The sequence below is a fragment of the Petaurus breviceps genome, unplaced genomic scaffold (assembly GCF_028583685.1).
Source record: "Petaurus breviceps papuanus isolate PSGF00001 unplaced genomic scaffold, PetGlider_PUasm1.0 229, whole genome shotgun sequence".
NCBI lineage: Eukaryota > Metazoa > Chordata > Mammalia > Diprotodontia > Petauridae > Petaurus > Petaurus breviceps.
This window is the reverse complement of record NW_027185903.1, coordinates 8249423-8272927: the sequence shown is the minus strand read 5'-3', so window position 1 is coordinate 8272927 and position 23505 is coordinate 8249423.

The window sequence follows — 23505 nt, the reverse complement described above, 5'->3', positions numbered from 1 at the left end:
CAGCTGAACATTGACTCAGGGAGGGAGCTTTATCAGATAGAGTCTAAAAAAGATCTGAAAGTCTTCCCTTCTTATCACAAGCAAAGCAGGTACGTGTCCCCTACTTCCACACACCGTGGCCAACAGGATGCCCTTTTGTGGCTCCTATTCCCTTTCAGGCTGCCCTTGCTGTTTACATTAACATGATTTGACTTGAACAAAAGTGTTGAAGGGGGTAGTCACTAAATGTGTTTTATGCTGATACTAAGACCTGTTCCAGGACAGTCCTAAGTCTCATATCCCAGTAGTGAAGGGTTCCACGAGTCAGGGAGGGAATACCAGTTTAACTTGATTAAAAACCAGGATGACTGGAGAAGTGATGATGCTGTCCCATAGTGGGCAAGACATTCACAATGAACCTACAAAGCAGACCATGAGAAATCATGACCAGGCAATGTCATAAAAACCCAAGGAATAATAATAATGATAACAGCTAGCATTTATAGTACCTACTATGTGCCAAGCACTGTACTGAGTGCTTTACAAATATTATCTCCTTTTATCCTCATAACCACCCTGAGAGGTAAGTGCTATAATTATCCCTGCTTTACATATAAGGAAACTAAGGCAAACAGGTTAAGTGACTAGTCCAAGTTCACACAGCTAAAATGTGTCTGGGACTGAACTCTGGTCTTCCTGACTCCAGGCTTAGCACTCTATCCACTATACTTCCTAGCTGCCTCTAAGAAGAAGAGAAAATAGAGAATAAGCAGAAGTGGGGGTAGTCAGCAATCTCAGATGGTATATGAAGATCAACACAGATTGAGGTCTGAGAAAAAGGCCATTGGATTTAGCAATAAAAAGATCACTGATGATCTTGGAGAGAGAAGCTTTGATCATAGAAGTCAGACTTCAAAAGTTGAGAGATTGGTAGGAGGTAAGAGAAAAGAAGCAATGTATATAGATAGTTTTTCCTGAGAGTTTGGTGGTAGTAAAAAGAAGGAAATATAGGAGGGAATGGTGGGGCAAATGAGGATTTTTAAAGGTTACATCTACCCAAGGTCAGACTTATGACTGACCCCTAAACTATATCCCTAAAACAAGGATGACCTCCTTCCTAGAACACAATGTTTTCTTAGGGGACTGGTCCACACAGGAGCTCTGGATGAAACTAATTCCTCCATTCTATAATCTTGGAATCACTCTTGGTTAGTCAGGAAGTTTCCTAATCACTAGAAGGCTTTTACTGATCTACTTACAGACATCCTTAGGAATAATATACTTGAATCACCTCTTTCTCCACCAAGAAGAAGAAAGAAAAGACTTCATAAGTAGATGCTATTATTACACATTTCCCATCCTATTTCCTATTCAGGGCTGCCCGTCCACCTTTGCTGTCCACCTGGCCCTCAACTCTCATCTGTGCCTCCAAGAAGCTGTAGCACACACAGCAGTCACACTCCTGTAATCTATTTTAGCAGATGGGCTAGCCCAGGGTAAGGATTACTAACTCAGGGCCCTTAATCACCTTGGTGAGTTAATGGGGCTTCTACTCCAAGCATGTGAAGGCTTACCTCAGCAGAATGGGCAGATGAGAACAATCTGTTCCAATGGCCACGAAGGCAGCTGAAGCAGGGTCTGAGGAATGCTTAGAGCTTGGTAAGACATTGGTGATGCCAAGGTCATTCACTGCATCCTAGCACATCACCGATCATCATGACTTTTGTCTTGCCACTGGACTTCAATGGCTCTGGAAGAGAGAGTAGGACTGACAACTTTGTGCAATTCTGATTCACTTAAATCCATTTCCCCTTAATATCATTGGTCCTCTTTGGAAACAAAGGACAAACAACACATTCCCTATCACCCAGAAAAAAAGAGTAATTCGACAATTTTCCCCTACAAAGAACTTCACAAAAGACAATTTTTTTTTCACATGCATACCTCTAGAAATGCCCCGAACCTTAAATCTCTTAGGTAAGGTGCAAGTTCCATACACACCCCTGCCATGGTCTTATATCCAGAAGCCCAGAAATGCCCAAACAATTAAAGGGAATGGAGGAGTGTGGCTTTCACAGCTCTTCCTGGGGGAGAGTAAACGCCATAATCTAGTCATGGCCCAGTGCTCCCCTCCATGTTCTCCCTGACTCCATTGGGGCTTCCTCATTTCCGATGGCTGATACAATTTCCTTTCTCTCCTTCTTACTTGTCCCTTTGATATGGGTCATCCTGTGAACTCTAGCTTGACTCTACATAAGACTGCTTACTCTGTGGGAGCATGAATTGGACCCAGGACCTCTTTTTCCAAGGTTGTTTTTTTTTTTAATTTCTCCCTTCAGGTACTCTGCTAATCACCTCTACTCACCAATATTCATAGGTCCCATTCCCTCGTGGGAATTGGGGATACCATATACTCTCCTCAGTAGAAAGAAAAATGGATACCTAGTAACAAATGGGCATTGTAAGGGAAGAAAAGGACACAAAATCCCATAACATCACAATTTTCTTAAGGTCTCTCTCTTCAAACTAGCAAAAAGTCTAGTTAGTTCTAAAGGAATAGAATTAGGAATGGAAAGAAAACCATGGAAAGAAATGGAAAGAAAAAAATCCTTAAGTCTTACCCTTGTCCATATACATGTTCTCAACTTCTCATGCTTCCTTAAAAAGGACAGCTCCAGAATCTTAAAGTGCTTTTTACCAAATGTCCAGAATCAACCCAATCTTAGAAATGACTTGAGCAGTCATAGAATCTAACCCATATGTTGGAAGGAGGCCAGATAACAACCAAGAGTCCTGTAGGTTGCCAGCTCTTTCAGGCTGTTGGAACCACCACTCCAGACTACAATTATGTAATAAGATGTAGACTTTCTACATCAATGAATAAAAAAGACATTGCTTCATCGAACTTTGATGAAGACCCACCTGAGTCTGTGGCAAGAGGCCAAGCAGACCTCAGGAGGCAGCTTCTTGTACAGTATGTGAGGGCAGCTCTCTGGAGTGAAGCACCTGGAAACCCCAGGCAGCCTAGGCATATATAGTCTCCACTATGGCAATAATGCAGTGCTGCTCTGCAGTGGGGGTGTTCCCACGCTAAAATGAAGCCAGAAGACATGACCAGCGGGGCATTTCTGAGAGTGTTCTCACATGCCTGCTTGATAGTGTAAGGTACAGGGTCAAATTTAGACGAGCTTGAAAGCACCCAAAAAGGTGCAATAATCCTTCCATGTAGATGTCCTGCCCTGAGTGTTTGGCTGCTATTTATAAACCATGTTGAAGAGGGGGAAATGTCCTTACCTTTCCGTTACAGGTCACTTCTGCTCCAAAGGACCTGGTCAGTCAGGAGGGCTGCTTCCTGGGTGACCACAATTTTCCTGGCATTTCAGTGTTTGGTCTGCTACTCCCTTCACACCAGGGCCAGGAGAGAAATCAGGGGAGGGGTTGTTCGACGATGCCCATGGTTTTAGCTCTTTGCTATGCCCTGATCCCCAATCCAGGAAGAGGTTTACAGAGTGGTAAGCCTAGTAGTGCAAGTTGTGAAAACAAAAGGTTTGCTTTGGATTACAACACTGGGTCCTGGAAAGCAATTGTAGACTGAAATTTAATGTCAAAGAAATAGTGATAATGAATAATAATAATAACAATAATAAAAAACTAACATCTATATAGTGCTTTCAATTTTGCAAAATGTTTTATACATAAATCATCTCATTAAATCCTTTCAATAAACCCATCAGATTAGTGCTGTTCTTATCTCCATTTAGCAGATGAGGAAACTGAGGCTGAGGGAAGTTAAGTGGGTTAAACAAGTGTTCAAGGTCACACAGCTGAGGCAGCATTTGAACTCAGATCTTGTGACACCCGAACACAGAATCCTATTCACTACAGTCGTCTAACTACTCATTCGCTTTGTGCTGTGTCTCATAGCGGGACCCAGACTGAACAGGAAGCATCCTCCAACTAGTGAAAAATAATTGTTTAGATTTGCTTTAGAAAAGAAAAATACTCTTCTGTGGAAAGCTTCCCTACACATTTGTTTTCAGAACTACAGGGAACCCTAAATGTAGAAACTCCCTCTACCAATGCAGGTAAGGATCTCCTCTATACCTTTTGGTGTCAGATGCTTGTTTAGGGCACAAAGGGGTTAAGTGGCTTACCCAGGATCACATAGTTAGCATTTGTCTCAGGCAAGATAGGAAACCATATTTTTCTAACTCCAAGGCTGGCCCTCTATCCATCAAACCCCTATTTGAAAAAGTCTCGGGGGAGAATTTATCATCACAATTGGCCCTGGGAGATGAAGCAGTTTCCCCCAATGTAACAGATAGTGAGTAGCAAAGCTTGGATTCTAAGTCAGGCCCACAGATACCCCAGGCAGCCCTCTCTGCACTGAACCAAGACACCTCTCCATTCCAGCTTCAAACACCACCCAAAAAACTGGACTAGGCTTGGTGAGAGCCACAGCATACTTGTTATTGTTCTGGTTTGGTGTGAGTTTTCAAAACATGCCCTTCTCTAGGAGCATTTTAATTCTTTTCAGAACAAAACAGCTGACAAAGGAAAAGAATAAGGCAGGAAAACTGGAATAAGAAACTGAAAACCGAACTTTGGAGAGAACCTCAATACGTGGGCCAGGATAGACAACAGATTCTGGCTCCTTCTGGTTAAATTGAAAAGGAGGTTCCAATAAAAGGCAGTGAAGATCTTCTGTTTCCTTCCTGAGGGGCCCAGGTGAGGTATCTAGGTGGCTTAGGAAATAGAGCACTTGGCCTGGAGTCAGAAAACCTGAGTTCAAATCCAGCCTCGAACACTTCCTAGCAGTGTGATATTGGGCAAATTACTTAATCTCAATTTGGGTGGTACTGTGGGCCTGGGGTCAAGAAGACTTATCTTCCTGAGGTCAAATCTGGCCTCAGACGCTTACTAGCTGTATGACCCTGGGCAAGTCCCTTAGCCCTGCTTGCCTCAGTTTCCTCTCCTATAAAATGTACTAGAGAAGGAAATGGCAAACCACTCCAGTAGAGAGAACACCCCAAATGGGGTCATGAAGAGTCAGACAGGACTGCAAAAAAAACTGAACAACAAAATGGGGGTTATAATAGTACCTATCTCCCAAGGTTTTTGTAAGGCTCAAATAAGATAACATTTGCAAAGTGTTTAGCACAATGCCTGGAACATAGCAAGTACTATATAAATGTTAGCTCTTATTATTACTATTAAACCCAGCTTACACTTGTAAACCAATGTCTCTAGACTTTCTGTAAGCAGCTGTTCTTAGTCACAGTGGTGAACAATAGGTTAGCATGGTTTCATTGGTTCAATCTCACTACAAGTCAACAAGTCATTGAAATCCTGAACTTTTCTTGAAACCAGAATAATGCTATGGTGACAGTAAAATAATTTCCTTTTCTACCCTTCTACTCCCCTCCTCCTGCCACCAATCAAAATTCTACTCCCTCTCTTTCTGCATGGGTGTAGAATGGATCCAGAAGGAAGAACTGTGATTTTGTTGAGATCTATCTGCTAGAAAATATAGACCAGGGAAATGTAGATCAAGACTGGGTCTTGTAATACCCACCTCTCCTATAGGACCTTCTAACATTTACCTACATGTACAACAACCCTGTGAGATAAATTATAATAATAAAGACAGGGAATAGAGTGGGAATTTCATTGATATAAGAGACTCCCAGGTGAGGAAACTCCCTCCACAGATACAGATCGGCATCTTCTCTCCAACTCAGAGTATGGAAGAATTGATCAGAGAGTTGAGAGGACAGAGTCCATATGTGAGAGACATAGTACTTGGCCCCAGGTCTCCTGACTCTGAGGCCAGCTGTCCCTCAACCCTTGGCATTGATTTGGATTTAGTTCTTCAGATTTGCCAAGCATTTTATATATACTATCATATTTGATCCTCTCAGCAAGCCTATGAGGCAGGTGCTATTATTGTCATTGATTAATCATTTTAGCTGTGTCTGACTCTTTATGACCCCTTATGGGGTTTTCTCAGCAAAGATACTAGAGTGGTTTGCCATTTCGTTCTTCAACTCATTTTACAGATGAGGAAACTGAGGCAAACGGGGTTAAGTGACTTGCCCAGGGTCATACAGCCAGTGAATGTCTGAAGCCAGGTATGAACGCATAAAGATGAGTCTTCCTGACTCCCAAGGCTCTATCTGGGCGCTACCTAAGTGCCCAAGGTACTTTTGTTATCTTTATTTAACTGGTGAAGGAACTGAGTTCACCCAAATAGTAAGTATCTGTAGAAAGATATTTGAACCCTTATCTTCTTGATTAGAAGTCTAGCATCCTGTTACTATGGCACACTACACCCTGTAATTCAATTTCTGTCTTTGTAGGCAGCCATGTGGCACAATGGATAGCCCGAATTTGAACCCAACCTCAGACACATTAGCTCTGTAATCTGGTCAAGCCACTTAACTTCTTTCAGCCTTGGTTTTCTCATCTGTAAAATGGGAATAATAATAACAGCATCTACCTTCCAGGATTATTGTGAAAATAAAATGAGATCATATTTGTGAGATGCTTTGTAAACCTTAAAGTATCATCCAAATGCCAGCTATAATTACATAGTTTAGAGTCAAGAGACCTAAAGATCATTTAGTGAGAGCCCGTTATTTTATTTATGAGGGAAATGAGACCCAGAGAGGTGACCCAGGAGTTCAGTATCACCAGGTGAAGGAATAGCATATCCTGCCCTCTTTTTCTGATAGACTGAGACCCAGTTCTTACCACCTTCCCTAAGGCTTGACTTGGAAAGAAGGGTGATAGGGGGTGATATAGGCCAGCCAAGGACCACAAAGTGTGGGGATGGCAGTCTCTGGGCTGCAATAGGAAGAAGTACCTTCCCTCCAAAGGAAGAAGAATGCCGCCCAGATGTCAGTGCCTAGAGTCAGGTAGTGCCCTGAAGAGAGTACCAGGTTTGAACTCAGGAAGACTCAGCTGAAGTTCAAATAAGGCTCTAGACACTTACGAGCTGTGTGACTCTGGGCAAGTCACTTAACCCCCTTTGCCTCAGTTTCCTCTTCTATACAATGTACTAGAGAAGAAAATGGTAAACTACTCCAGCATCTTTGCCAAGAAAACCCTAAATGAGGTCATAAATATTTGGATACAACTGAAAAACGAACAAGAGCAAAGCACCAAATGCCCTATCCTAGTTATAATTCTGAAAAGCAGAGCTGAGATTCAGACCCAAGTCTTTCTATATTAGGACCAGTATGGCATCCATCACACCACACTGTCACTCCATGGATCCCTTCTTCACTGATAGCAGACTGATATTTTGTGTAACAATATAGGGAGCATGGCTGGGTTTAAGTGCAGAGACTCCTCAGGGAAACTCACTTGTACTTCCAGGGTTTAATTAATGGGTGTAGGTAAAGGAATAAGGAGTTAGGAAACATTACTGGTACTTCTCAGATTGGGCCAATGATTCTGCCAAAACAGAGAGAATAGTTATATAGGGAGTAAAAGGAGAGGGAAAGAAAGAGTGGAAAGAATTTTTAACTTTAGTGTAGGTATGGCTGTGGTAATATAGGGTCCTAAGTTGCCTTTCATTCTGTCTCCACCAGTGTGATCTACAGGGATGTCTTATCTGGAGGAAGCATCTAGGGGGCTCAGTTCCCTTGGTTGGGTCATGTGTGTCAATATCCACATTTTAGTAGCTTGCCAAGGATTTTGAAAACATTCAAAATACTTTAAACTGATCAGTGAGAACCTATGTGCCCAGATGCATAGATATTTCTGACTGCCTACTACTACCTTTTGAGAATAATTGTCCTAATTCCCTTTCTCTCAAGGTGTGTCCTTGGTGGAAATGAGAGACCTCATTAAATAACAACACAGATATTTTAACTATTTATTCACACCAGCAGACTGTGAAATGCAGGGCACTCAAAACAAAGAATACAGATCCAGTTTGAAAAAAAGCATCAAACATTCAATAGAAAACCCTAAGAACTGGCCAATCAAAGAGTGAACAGCAAAGGCAAAATTAGAATAAAAGACCAAATCCTGGGATCTTGTGGAGACAGTCTCTTTATTAAACAAGTCTTACAGATAGTGCATAAAATGAGGAGAGAATCAGGAATGAAGAAACTGGTCAATGATAACCTATGTGCCCAGATGCATAGCTATTGCTGTCTGCCTCTGCTACCTTCTGAGAATGATTGGCTTAATTCCCTTTCTCTTGCAAATCCTAAAATACTATAGAAATACCAAGTATTATTTTTGTTGCTGTTGTTGCTCAATGATTTTTCTGTCTTGTCTGACTCTTCATGACCCCAGTTTTCTTGGAGTTTTCTTGGCCAAGATACTGGAGAGGTTTGCCATTTCCTTCTCTAAATGTTGCTATTACATTATTAATAGTAATACTATTAAAATACTAATAAAATAATAATACTATTATTATTATCCTTAGGGAAATATAGGTCTACATAATAGAATAACTCCCTTTTGACATCTTGGTAGTATGTAGCTCTTCCTGCCTCAGTGGCCAGTCTTTTCTGAAGTAGTGACCCCCCTCTTGTCACCATCACAGGTACCAAAGTACTCCCTATACTTTGTTGTAGCAAGTTTTTCAGCACTGAGTCACCATGTGTGGCCCACGGAAAGAACCAGGGTAAATATAAAACTAGAAAGGACCCAGGTGTTAACATGATCCATGGAGCACCCTTTAGTCAGAAGCAAATAGAAAAGGCTCTCCCTAATTACCCCCATATTTAGTTGTGTCACTCCTAGGCTCAAAAATCTTCTCTGGCTCTCTATTATTACTGTTATTCAGTTGTTTTCAGTCATGCCCAACTCTCTGTGACCCTATTTGGGATTTTCTTGACAGAGATAGTGGAGTGGTCTGCCATTTCTCCAGTTCATTTTACAGATGAGGAAACTGAGGCAAACAGGATTAAGTGACTTTTCAGGGTGACACAGCTAATAAGTGTCTAAGACCAAATTTGAACTCAGTTCTTTCTGACTCCAGGCTAGACACTCTATGAACTATGACAACTAGCTGTCCCTTTTATTTTACTCATAAAGCTTAAACTTAGTCCTTGGTCCTTGGACTTATATGGTATAATGGGAATGTAAATTTTAAAGATCTTCCCTGCCCCTAGGCTAAAGTGCACCTGAAGCCTGGGGTAGGAGGCTTGTTTTTCAGTAGACACTTTTTGATTGGCCAGTGGGTCCAAAAGGTTGTTACATTCTCTGAGCCAGGAGAAGGGGGCTCACTTTGAGAAGTGTTCTGTGATTTGATCTGGATTCTGGGAGGCCGTTGTTGAGAGCCCCCCCCCCCTCGGCTTTGAAAAACCCAGATGTTGAAACCCAGATGTTGATTTGGTATGGATGTAATGGTTGGACAATTTGGAAACTGTTTCTCTGTCTTGATAATGTCTGTATATTCTGAAGTTCGGGGTGCTGACCTTTTTCCCTTGAACTAGGTAAACGATACATATGCTTGACTGATTAAAGTAAGCTTGTTAACCTATTTTGAGTTGCTTTCCTTTAATAAAGCAGATCTAATAACCTGTGGTGGCAGCAACCCTGGGGACACTGGGGTGCTTGCTGCTACAAATGGTCAAATACATCTGCAATCTGATTCCACCCTGATTTCCAGTCTTATCTCATGATATTCCCTTCTAGGCCCTCTGTGGTTCGTCCAAAATGTACTTCTCTCTGTCTCATGAATATGCCTGCATTTTCTCACCTCCACACTCTTTGGCTTATTCTTTGCTAGGCTTAAAATGTCTTTACTCTCCCTCTTTACCTACCTGTCATTTTCTAGTCAATCTCAAATGCTGCTTCTCCCATGAAAACTTCTCTTGCTAAGTAAGGAAAGTCTACCCTTAGTGTTTGCATAGTATTTTTATGTAGTTCTATCATGTGATATTATATATCTGAGTTATTTGCATTTATGTCTTAACCCTCCCCCATTAGACTGTAAAGCAGGGATGGTATCTGATATAAAGTTTATATCCTCCCAATACTTAAGATCACAGTGTTCTCTCCATAGTAAGTACTTAATAAATTTTTGTTCAGTAAGTTAATGAATTATTGGATAATCCTCAAACTTCCAGGAAGGATGTGCTAAGGACTAAGGAGGGAAATAGAGGGTGGTAAGAAGGCAAAGAGTTCAACATGTTGGGCTCTTTTTGTCTATATCATTCAAATGAGTCGATCCAAATGTCAACTGCTTTCCGTTTGATTTACAGAATAGGTGTTGCCTCAGACAAACTCAGAGCTGGGAAAGACCTGAGCTTAAAAAGGGCAAGGTCTCTTACTTCATTGGGGGCCATCTCCAGTCATCCTGATCTATGTCTTGTCACTGGACCCAGATGGCTCTGGAGGAGAAAATGAGGCTGGTGATTTTGCGCAGTCCTGCCTCACTGAAATCCAACTCACTTGAAAGTCAAAGCATCACTTTCCTGATGTCACTGGTCGTCTTCCAGAAAGAAGAACAAACAATGAGAAGAACAGATTACCCCCAAAGACTCTGGGCTTCCTGGAATTTCTGTTAGGAATTTCCAGTAATCACGACAATTTTCACAAATACTCTTTTGTCTTTATGTTAATTGTTGAAGACATTCTAGAATTCACATTGCTCAGCTTAGATCTTAAATATCCTTTTAGGGACTAGAAGGAACCTACTTTTAGTGTGTCTAAAAAGCTAATGCACAATAAAACTAGAAAATGGCAGCAGCTCTATCATTCTGCCTTCCAGAGCTGCTGAATTCTTTTGTTCAGCTGAGTGCTATCGGTTACCCTCTTTTTACAGACTATCCACTTTGTTCAATTCAGTCTGATGATTCTTTACAGTCCTTTTGAAAGTTCCATTTCAAATGATTTCACCATTCATTCAAGTTCCCTTGAGACACTATGTTCCTTTTTATATAACATTTGGACAAATGCTAATATAATTTTATAAAACAGTCCAAGTTCACAAACAGTACTGCAAATGGTAATAATGGATAAAGCTGAGCAAAGATTTACAAATACAAATGCTTGAGTTTGAGTCAACATTTCCTCCAAAATTCATAAGATCATAGATCTCTAGCTACACATGGCTTCAGTGGCCAACTAATCCAACCCTCTCATTTTATATATGAGCAAACTGAGACCTAAAATGACTTGCCCAAGATCACAGAGATCATAGCAGAGTCAAGGTTTAGATTCAAGTCCTATTACTCTAAGATAATTGTACCACTTGCACCAATTATCCACTAATAATGGTACCAATTGTACCATTGGGTCACAGGATTCATAGAGTTAAGAGTCAGAAAGGGCCTTAGATGTTAGACTTCATCTAACCCTCTTATTTTATGGATTAAAAAATCAAATCAATCAATAAGCATTTATCAAGTGCTTACTATGTGCCAGGCACTATGCTGAATGGTGTGAATATAAAAAGAGGAAAAGATAGTCCTTTCCCTCAAGGAACTTACAATATAATGGGGGACGAGAACATGCAAGAAAATAAATGAAAAACAAACTATATACAGAATAAATAGGAAATAGGGACGGCATTAGAATTAAGAAGGGTTGGGGAAGGCTTCCTTGGAGAGGTAGGATTTTACTTGGGACTTAAAGGAAGCCTGGGAAATGAGGATGGGTCAAGCAACTTTCCCAGTTCACATAGATAGTAAGTAGAAAAGCCATAATCGGAATCTAAGTTCTCTGACTCCAGTGTAGTGTGTGTATCAATCAACAAGCATTTATTTGGCAACTTCTAAGTGCTAGACATTGCGTTAAGTTCTGAGGATACAAAAACAAACACAAAATCATCCCTGTCCTCAGGAAGTTTACATTCTATCGAAGAGGATACAACAGGTACAGATGCAAGTATACTCCATTGCACTATACAATCAATCATTCAATCACTCAAGACATGAGCTCTCATAGCTCCTGGAGAAGAGTCTCTCTAAAGTGTGAAAGGGAAGTAAGAAAATAATTGAAGGGAAAAACTTCCAAAGAGCAACTTTTCTCAACATTTTCCAAAAATTATAGGCCCCTGATTCAGGTTTTGTTACAAAAACTGAAAAATGTGCCTTGTAATTCAAGAAAGTCTCATTAAGTGGAGAAAAGGGACAAGTTTGATAATGACCTGATTCTAGTACTCTGGCCCTAAAGAGCGTGATAAAGAATTCTAGCAGCTTGCCTGGGAGTACAGATGCAGGTGTGCACGATTTTTAGTGACTCCCTTAGGAACTGTTCTGTACGTTCTAAGCCAGTAGTATTAGGAAAACTAATTTTCAAACTATAAAAGTGAAACTGAAGTCTTACCATGCTTCAAAAATGCTTATTTCAAGCTAAGAACTCTTCCTTTTGCAAAACACAACTTCTTGGCCCCTGTAAGCTGTGAGGACCTTCATCCCAACTCCTCTTCTCATAAAGGAGACTCTAGTCCAGAGCAAGACTCCCCCTCAGGGTTCAAGAGTCAGCTCTGAGGAGTCTGAGAGAAATTCTCTAATGCCCTTGGCTCAAGCCCCCACTATTATACTTCCTCCAAAGATTATGATTTGAGAATAATTTTAATCAGTCATGCTTTAGTTGGTTTTAGATATAGGTAGAGTATAAATAGCAATTGTTTCTGCTCTGGCCAGACACCCTAAGGGTCTTCCCCTCCTTTCTTTTTTTTAATAGGTAAAAGAGGAGATTTTTTGCCTCATTTTTTACCTAGCCTTCATCACTGATTAGGCTTTGTCTCAGACAAACTGAGATCCAGGAAAGACCTTAACTTAAAAAGGCTAAGGTCTCCCACTTCATCAGGGGCCATCTCCAGCTGTCCTGATCTGTGTCTTTCCACTGGACCCAGATGGATCCAGAGGAGAAAGTGAGACTGGTGACTTTACAGAGCCCTGCCTCACTTCAATCCAATTCACTTGCAAGTTAAGACATCACTTTCCAGATGTGGTTGGTCTTCTTCCAAGAACTAAGGACAAACAACAACAGATACAGGTAACAGTCAGTATAAACATTTCCCCCCACACACAGACACCTCTCTAGTCTGTGATTTACTCTCCTATAAGTCCACAGAGTAGAAAGGAACCATACTCAGACTCGGCAAGGACAAATGGCAAAGGGCTAACTCATAACTCTTGATTTCTGGGAGTCTTTTTGTCCCATGAGTGGAGTACTCAAGAATTTCCCTTTAGGCATGCTGTAGTTTCTTTGCTGATCTCCTTGTAAAGTCATGATTGTGATTAATTGATTAGGCATCTTATCAATTGCTTTAAGTGGGATGCAGTGGTTTGGCTGAATAAATCAACTCCATCCTTATGCTCTTTTAAGAAGAAGAAAACCTGGAACATTGATAAAACCACTCAAAATCTCCAGAGTTGTGCTGGGTTAATCAAAAGCAGAGTCTAACTCTGCCACCCGAATCGAAGCTTTCACTAAAGCCCTAGTGAAGGTGAAGGCCAGTCAGTGCCAGACAGATAGGATCCCTACTTATGAGTTGTTCCTGCTCCACATCGATGGGAAGCATGTCCTGAAAAGAGTGAATGCTTGCCATGACTCTCTCCTCTATACCATTCTGCTATATTTCTCTCACTATTATATGAAGTTCCTGACTAAGGAACATAAACCAGTCTACCATGCTGGACAATGGGAAACTAACTTTATTGTAAGTGGGATGAACTACTTTTCTCTTCATTAAAATCTCAAAATTGCCATTTTGGGCTTTCCAGAAAACCTTGTAGACAGAGCCAAAGCAGAGAGCAAGAATGATAGAAAAGTGGGCATGATGACTATAACCAACTTGGAGACATAGCAACAAATACTTCCAAATATACTCTGGGATTCAGCTCCCTGAGCTGGGAGGTATTTCTTCAGTTGTTTAATTTAGCAAACAAGATGAGGGAGATGTGTTTAGAAGGCAGCTCCTATGAATAAGATATAGCGGTCTTATATTGAACTACAAGCTAAATATGAATTAATATGTACTGGGGAAGTAAAAAAAAGGCAGCATAATCTCAAGTTACATTAAGGGAAGCATGGGTATTTAAGACTAAAGTGGTGATAACTGCTAGTTATCTTTCTAAGGCAGAGGCAAAATACCTTAGCCAATAATTAACTGTGATGTAAAGGAGATTATTTCTCAGGTATAGGTTAGACTAGATGACATTTATCTCTTTTCCAACCCTGACCTTTTACTATTCCATGATTCAGTAAATCCATGACTTCACCATGTCCAAACATAAAGGTCACAGTCCATCCATGCCTCCTCATTCTCTGCAGTTTGTGGCCATGTTTTCCCATAGCTACTCTATAGAGGATACACTCAATGTCCTGGAGACCTTTCTCCAGTTCTTTTTGCTTTGGGGGAGATGTCTGTGCAGTGCTAGGATTTTCTATATGTTATTTCTTAATCTAACTATGTGACTGGTCCCCAACTTTCTCCAATAGTATATTTCCCATAGAGTATTTTTTTTTTTTTGCTTTTTTTGGAGGGGGAAAAGCAGAGCAATTGCGGTTAAGTGACTTGCCCAAGGTCAGACAGCTAGTAAGTGTTAAGTGTCTGAGGCTGGATTTGAATTCAGGTCCTCCTGATTTCAGGGTCAGTGGTCTATTCACTCTGCTACCTAGTCACTCCCATAGAGTCTTTTACCCAGGAGGTACTTAAGTCTTTTTCTCTCCGTATCCTCTTTATATTCTTAAAAGTTATCTTATAAGTTTCATATGGGCTATACCATATTAGAAAGTAAAAGATTTTAGTATTTAGAAAATAGTTTTGACTTTGCAGATTTGATAAAGGGGTCGCTGGGACCTCCTATGGTCCTTGGACCACACTTTGAGAAACACTGTTTTAGATCATCTATTGCGTGCTTGCCATCATTAGTAGAAAGCTGTAGGCTACTTACAAACACCATGTATCTCTCCATTGCCCTCTGGATCATTTATAACTATGATTCTTTGGAGATTGCAGTGTTTCATGATTCACATCCATATATCACTGGTCTAAGGAACAGAGGAAGCAGAGAAATGCCTGGGCATTAACAATATCAAGTCCATGATAGGTACTCATCCCATGGTCAACTCCAAGATGGACTTGATATAACCCGTGTGTTTTAATGAAAGGAACCACCTGCAAAAGAAGAATCCGATCAGACCTAAAGAAGATTGTTTTGTCTACGGAGGACAGTCAGGTAGAAGGGTGAGAAGGAAGGATAAGGAAAGAGTCTTTATTGGCCCTGGACTGTCAGAGTTGCCTTAATTTTCTTATACTTAATAGACCAAAGGGCAAAATCTATTCTAAAGTGAACATAATCTTATTGTTGAAATTGTTTGTAAAGTTATTATAATTGTTACTGAGAATATTGCTATGAGAAATGTGGGTTTTTGCAGCAGATTGATATAATTGAAAAAGCCACATAATCTCCCCATTGGTAGGGCTTGGCTGACCCTCTCTCATCCTCCTGTTCATTTCTGGGCCCATTTCATTACCTGTCTTCAGTGGGAGTCCAAGATGGGCTACCTTAATGGGCTGCCCACCCCACTGTATATCGTATTCTGGACAATAAACATTCACTTTCTGTTTCCTTTTTCCTGCTTGATTTCTTTGGAGTGTTCTTGGGTCCCACTGAAGAGTTGCCACTCTTCTGGGGCTTGACTTGGTCAGTGCAAGGCTCTCCATAATGAAGAGCATCTGGAACATCTCATCATCTGCGGCAATCCCTCCACAGCAGTAACAGACAACTTTGGCAAGTATCTGTTTGATATCTCTTATTATATCCAACAAGGAATCTTGTACAATCTTAACATTCACAGGAGACATCATGTTGAAAAATATCTTTTAAAGCTGAATTTTGCTCTGTCAAATCAAATGGTTTTTCCTAAACAACAAACAGCAGAATCTTCTATTCTCCACACTTCTCAGTCAATTTTTGAATATGGATCTTGAAAATTTTTAACTGTAAATATATAGAACACATTTCCCCTAAAAGGTCAGTTAATGTAGAGATTAAGATCAAGGATTTCTCATTTTGTGTTATGGATCCTTTAGCAACCTGGTAATGCCTATGCACAACTAGGTGGCACAACAGATAGATTGCCCGCCCTGGAGTCAGGGGGACCTGAGTTCAAATCCAGCCTCAGACACTTAGTATAGCTATGTGATCCTAAGCAAGTTACTTAGCCCTCTTTGCCTCAGTTTTCTCATTTGTAAAATGAGCTATAGAAGGAAATGACAAATCACTCCAATATCTTTGCCAAGAAAATCCCAAATGGAGTCACCAAGAGTCAGACAAGACCAAAATGACTGAATAGCAAGAAAGTCTTTGCATCCTTCTCAGAATAATGTGCTACATGAATGATAAAAATAAATAGGATTACAAAAAATTATATTGAGATACAGTTATCAAAATATTTTATAAACAGATTCACCAAATCCAGTTAAGAATCCTTAAATCCTATGATTCTGAATAGCCGAGCTAGGCAGCACAGTATAGAAAATGCTAGACTTAAGAGGCAGGCAGACCTGAGATCAAATCCCACCCTCAGATATTTACTAGATAGGTGACTTTGGACAAGTTACTTAACCTCAGCCTAAGTTTCCCCATTTGTAAAATGGAGATAATAATAGGACCTACCTCTCAGGACTGTTGTGGAGAATCAATGCAATAATATTCATGAAGTGTTTTACAAAACTTAAGTTCCTATATAAATACTAGCTATTGTTATATTACAAAATGCAGGCTATGTGGAGTGAAGTTACTGAGTCCAGTTATAAAAGCTTCTTCTCCAGAGGACTTAAGCAAGAACATGTACCTCACAAGTCAGGAATTAATTACCTTTCTTTCAGAGGAATATGCTAGATAAAAGCCCCTCCGTCACCATAACATTATGAAAGGGGGTTGTTAAATAGATGCCTTGGCATTCCCATCACTATAATTATGTTTGGCGGTTAGGCTACTTCTGGGTCAAGACGTCATAACCACTTTTACGTCTGCTTGGCTATTATCATTGTTAATATTTCTAAGTGCCCATAGAAGAGCAGACATGGCACCAAGTATATAAAAACAGAGCTATTCAACACACTGGAAGAAGACAAGACAAATTGACTAAGTAATCCATGCCTGACAGATCCATTCCCCAGACTATTCTACTCAACGTCAGACTCCAGATGTCGGAAATATTTAAGACCAATGTAGTTTGCCATGCTCTTCTATCTGGGCCATTTTTCAAATCCTGCAGAATGTAGAGATTTCAATTTGCCCAACTAATCTATTGGTATTTCCAAGTTCAAAGGAAATGGTATCTAACCACTAAGTCATAGAACACATGTTGCCTAAGGTCAAGTGTTCTTCCAGAAGGGCCATCATTTTAAGCAATTGCTAATCCTTTCTTTCTGGAATCTATCTGGGATCATATCAGAAGATAATAGCAACACTATTCTTTTGGGATACTGTACTAGTCCTGGTTTTCTTAGTCTAGAATTTTAGAGGACCCTGCAGTATATATCATCTATCCAGTTGTTGAATTGAAAATCTGGGGCAGATTTAATCTAAATAAGGCAAACTCACTGTAACGCAATAGAATTCAACAGCTGCAAGTACTTTCCCCCTTAAAGGTACCTTCCAACTTCCGTATATATTTTGTATGTATCCCTTTATGAGGCAGCTGGTGGTGCAATGGATAGAGCACTGGGCCTGGAGTCAAGAAGACCTGAATTCAAATCTGAACTCAGACACCTACTAGCTGTATGACCCTGGGCAAGTCACTTAACCCCTATTTGCCTCAGTTTCCTTAACTGTAAAATGAGGATAATAATAGCAGCTACCTCCCAGGGTTCTTATGAGGATCAAATGAGATAATAATTGCAAAGAGCCTGATATGTAAATGTTAGCTAAACCTGTGTGTTGTCTCCTTCATTAGAATGCAAGCTCCTTGAGGGTAGGGGCTGTCTTCTTGCCCTTTTTTTTGTATCACTAGTACATAGTGTGGGAACTGGCAATAGTAAGTGCCATTGATTGTTCATTGGTTGAATACCTGTTATACACCAGAACCTTTATGATGTATACTGACCAAAGCAAAAATTCTCAATTTGTCCACCAAAGGACATACTTTAAAAAATGTATATGTGGGGGCCACTAGGTGACAGAGTGAATAGAGCACCAGCCCTGGAGTCAGAAGGACCTGAGTTTAAGTCAGGCCTCAGACCCTTCACACACACACACACACACACAAAACTAGCTGTGTGACCTTGGGCAAGTCACTTAACTCCAATTGTCCTCCAAAAAGAAAAAAAAGAATGTGTGTGTTTTTGTGTATTGTTAAGTGTTTTCAACCACAGTAACACCTAGAAATATTAGGATTCAGATGAGCCATACATAGTTTTTGATTAATGATTATGATTATGATATGATATCATTAATGATTATGATAATGATTTTGATGAAAGATGCCTCTTCTTTCAAGGTCAATCAGCAGTGACCAACCAGCCATGTTCCAACCAGCACCTTCTCTCTGGACAATGTTTCTCTCTAGGGCATGAAAAGTTCTGCAGGGAATTTTGATGGGTGATGTAAGGTCATTTAATTCTCATTGGTTAATTTTTCCCAATTAGTCAGAGAATAGTTGTGCCAACTTGGAACCTGTATCCTGGCAGCTCCAAGGCAGGATACCTTCCAGAAGCTTTCTGTCAAGGCTATGTCTCATGGAAATGCATTGTCAAGGCCAAATTCCACCCTCTGATATGTGGCTGAAGCTCCAGATTTAAGTCAATGGCACCACACCTCCAGCCCAAGGGCAGAGACCTCCTTCATTTCTTTGGGATACTTTCCCATTCCTTCTATTCTTTTGCTTCCCCAGAACTATATGGATAAACTAATGAGTCCTGAATCTGGAAGGCCTACATTTAAATCTGGCCTCAGATACTTCTAGCTGTGTGACCTTGGGCAAGTCACTGAATCGTAAAGCACTTAGTACAGTGCCTGGCACATAATTAAATAAAATAACAATAATATAAAATAAATAATAATAATTAAATAAAATAATAAATTAACAAATACTTGTTTCTTTCTTTTCCCCTATGGCCCTTCATCTAAGCAAAGTGCCACCACCTTTCTCAAGACCTCTGGCTCCTCCAGAAAAGGAGAAAGAGTTATCTAAGTCTCAATGAAATGGAAAGCATAGATAATTCTCAGCATGTATTGAAGGCCAAGCCTTGAGATCTTCACACTAATTTTTCTAAATGTTAATGGGCTCTTCAGACAAAACATAAGCAGACATCTCTTTTAGATAGTTAAGTCAGCATCAACCTGCTATATGGTAGCAGACTGAATGAGTTCACACCCAATCAGTCACATTTAGGAGAAGGCAGATGACTCAGTGGACAGCTAGGTGAGCCCAGGCCTGAAGTCAAGAAGACTTGAACTCAAATCCAACCTCAGATACTTACTAGCTGTGTAACCCTGAGCAAGTCATCTAACTCTGTTTGCCTCAGTTTCCACATCTGTAAAATGAGCTGGAAAAGGAAATGGCAAACCAGTTCAGTATCTTGGCCAGAAAAAAAAAAAAGGAAAGGAAAAAACCTAAACAGGGTCCCGAAGAGTCAGACATGACTGAACAATTGAACAGGGGGTTCAGTGGACCAATGAGTACAAATCCAGCCTCCAACACTTACTAGCTATGTGACCCTGGACAAGTCATTTAGTTTCTGTCTCAGTTTCCTTATCTGTAAAATGGTGTTAAAAACAGCACCTGCCTCACAGGGCTGTTATAAGGATCAAATGAGATCATAATTGTAAAGTGCCTAGCACAGTGCCGGGCTCAGAGTGAGCCCATATAAATGTTTGCTAGTATTATTGTAATTATTTCAGCAAGGGGAACGTTCCTACAATCTGCTGTGGCATAAGCCTCATTCTTAAAGAAAAGAATCCAGTTAAGGAATGAAAAGATTAGCTTGTTCAAATAGTGATGTCTCAATCAACAAAACAAGGAAGATGCTCATGATCGATAAACATGAAGGATGTTAAGGATGGAGTCCAAATTCCTTCAGTGGCAGATGAGGAAACTGAGACCCAGAAAAATCACACAGCGAGGAAAGCCAGGGTCCTATTTAGGGTAATTTAAAGAAATTGGATTCTTTCCCAGGATCCAAGAATAATCAAAGTAATTCTCATCCCTGTAGAAAAGCCTAATGCTATCCCTGAGAGACATGAGAGTGTGCTGTCCTGCTTTAGATGTTTCAGACTTCTTTCAGAAAGAGGCTGAATCAAAAAGCCCATGTCAAATGACCTCCAAGAGACCCATCAACACTATGTATCCAGGTGAACTAACTCACATCCACCAAGACTGAATACAAACTTCTTTCTTCCTCTGTCCTATGGCAAAAAGTCAACAAATTCCATCTGTTTTCAATGATTCCTTCCTTTCCAGGATAAAGATAATCTTATTTTAAAAGTTCTGTTTGTAACATGCCTCTGTCTTTTCTTTCCTGGGACACCTTAAAGCTATTTGGCAAACTCTTGCCATTACCTATGAATAAGATATTTTCAATAAACTAAGTACATACTTCTTTTAAAGGGATGTTGTCATGGTAGCTAACTGTGCTGAACTAATCTTCTGGTATTATCGAAACTCAAAGTACCTCCACTCAGATATATTTTTTTTTAAATATGAGTAAAATAAAAATCTAAGAAGCCAGGAGGCATAAGAACATCATCTATTTTTGTTCAAATGCAGAAGTGATCATCAAGAACTTGCCATCTCTTCTACAATCCAATATCTATATCTATATTTATATCTATATCTATATATATGCCGTCACTTGGCATTTACAAGCTGGCCCTTTTTACAATCTCTCTATGACCTTGCCCCTTCCTATTTCTCCAGTCATCTTACCCATTACTCCTTTTTATACATGTTACAATGCAGTTATAACAGCCTGATTGCTATTCCTTGCACACAACAATCTCCCACTTCTGGGCCTTTGCACTGACTGTTACCCCTGCCTAGAATAACCTCACCTCTGCCTCTAAGATTTCCTGGCTTCCTGGTATATGAATGTCATGGAATACTATTGTGCTATAAGAAAAGAGGAACAGAAGGACTTCATAATAACCTGGAGAGACTTATATAAACTGAGGAGAGCAGAACCAGGAGAACTTTGTACACAATTACAGACACATCTGTGATGGCTAACTTTGATAAACTTGGGCTCCTCTCAGCAATACAAGGTTAGAAGACAACTCCAAAAGACTCATGATGGAAAGAGATGTCCGCGTCCAGGGAAAGAACTACAGAGTCTGAATGCAGATTGAAGCAAACTATTTGCTCTTTCTTTTGTGTTTTGTTTTGTTTTGTCCCTTCTTTCTCATTGTTCACTCCATTGGCTATAATCCTTCTTCACAACTTGACCAATGTTTAATGCGAAGGTATTAGTAGAACTTATATCAGATTGCATGCTGCCATGGGGAGGAGAGGGGCAAGGAGAGGGAGGGGGAGAAAATTTGGAACTTAAGGGATTGTGGAATTAAATGTTGTAAACTAAAAGTAAATAAATAATTTTTTTTAAAAAAGAGATTTCCTGGCTTCCTTCAGGACTCTGCTTACATGCTACCTACTCCAGGAGGCCTTTCGTCATCTCCTTGGGCCTTCCCTTTCAACACTGCTTTGCATCTGCGCTAATATGTATCCTGTATAGACCTCCTTAGGTACATGTTGTCCCCCTCCCCTGTAAGATGCTTGAGGGGAGGGACTGCCTTCACCCTCAACACATAAGACAGGGCCTGGTGCATAGTAAGGGCTCAGGAAATGCTTGTTGATTGATTTTATTAGCCATCCAAAGGATAGTCTTGCTTAAATTTCACTAGTAAAATAGTGGTGCATTTGATGTGAGAAGGGCAGCTAGGTGGCACAGTGGATAGAGCACTGGGCCTGGAGTCATAAAGGCTCATCTTCCTGAGTCCAAATCTGACTCCGGCACTTACTTAGCTGTATGACCCTAGGTTAGTCACTTAACCCTGTTTGCCTCAGTTTCCTCATCTGTAAAATGAACTAGAGAAGGAAATGGCAAACCACTCTAGAACTTTTGCTAAGAAGACCCCAAATGGGGTCACAAAGAGTCAGAAATGACTAAACAACAGAAGTGCTACCTATCTTAATATAGCCCAAGATCACAGTAGCCTCTTTGACACATCATATGTTAGAGGCAGGCTGAATTCACAGCATAATAAAAATGATAATTTGAATGGCACTTCAGCATTTCAGAGCACTGTGCATATGTTATCTTATTGGATTCTCACAACAGCCTAAGGAGTAGGTGCTATTATTATTATTACCATTTAACAGATAAGGAAAGTGAAGCTAAAAGGAGTCAGGTGACTCCCCTAGGGTTACAAAACTAGTAAATCTACTAATATCCCCAGATCTTTTTCAGACAAACTATATCTTTTACCATAATTAATGGATTTGAAGAGATCAGATTTCTAAATAGATAATGTCTCAGATCTCTTTCTGCCTTAAATCTACGGTCCTATAAAATCTGCTGTCATTTGATATAATATGTTGCCGTTGTTCAGTGGTTTCAGTCATGTCTAACTTTGTGTGACCCCAGTTAAGGTTTTCTTGGCAAAGATACTGGAGTGGTTTGCCATTTTTTCTCTAGCTCATTTTATAGATAAGGAAACTGAGGCAAACAGGGTAAGTGACTTGCCCAGGATCACACAACTAGCAAGTGTCTGAGGTCATATTGGAACTGAGGAAGTCTTCCTGACTCCAGGCCCAGAACTCTGTGCACTATGGCACCACCCAACTGCCCTGATATTATAATGCAGGTATCTCCACTTAAGAAATGACACAAAGGCACACAGAGCTTTAACAACTTGGCTAAAGTCATACAGAGGTCCCATACGAAAGTCAAATGTTGGGCTACAGTTGAGATCTCTGCTGCAGTTTAGAGACTGTCTTTAGAATGAAGAGGTACAGTGGAAAGAATGCTGGCTCTCATGTCAGAGAAGACCTGAGTTCAAATCCAGAATTTGACTCTCTTCTGTTTGTCCTTCATTTTTGAAGAGGACCATGGCATCAGGAAAATTATGACATTGAGTGAGGGGGGAGGCAGTGAAAGGTCATCAGCCTCACTTTTTCCTCCAGAGTCATCTGGGTCCAGAGGGCAGATATTCATCAGGATGACTGGACAAGGCCTGGGATGCAATGGGAGACCCTGGCCCTTTTAGGCAAAGTCTTTTCAGGTACTGACTTAGAGTGAGGTAACACCCATTTAGGGAATAAGCCTCCTTAAGAATTGAGTCAAGGGACAACCCCTTTAATTAGGAAAAAAATCAAATCAAAATAGGAGGGGAAGATCCTCAGGGTTGCTGTTCCAAAGAGAAAGTCACCATTGACATTCATTCAAAACCAGGAGGGCCCAAAACATAGTGATTAAGTGGAGTTTGGTCAGGGACCTATTGTGGTCCAATCTATGAGCTTCAGAGTGAACTGGTTTTAATGTTTTTTGTTTAATGTAAAGGAAGGAAGGAAGGAAGGAAGGAAGGAAGGAAGGAAGGA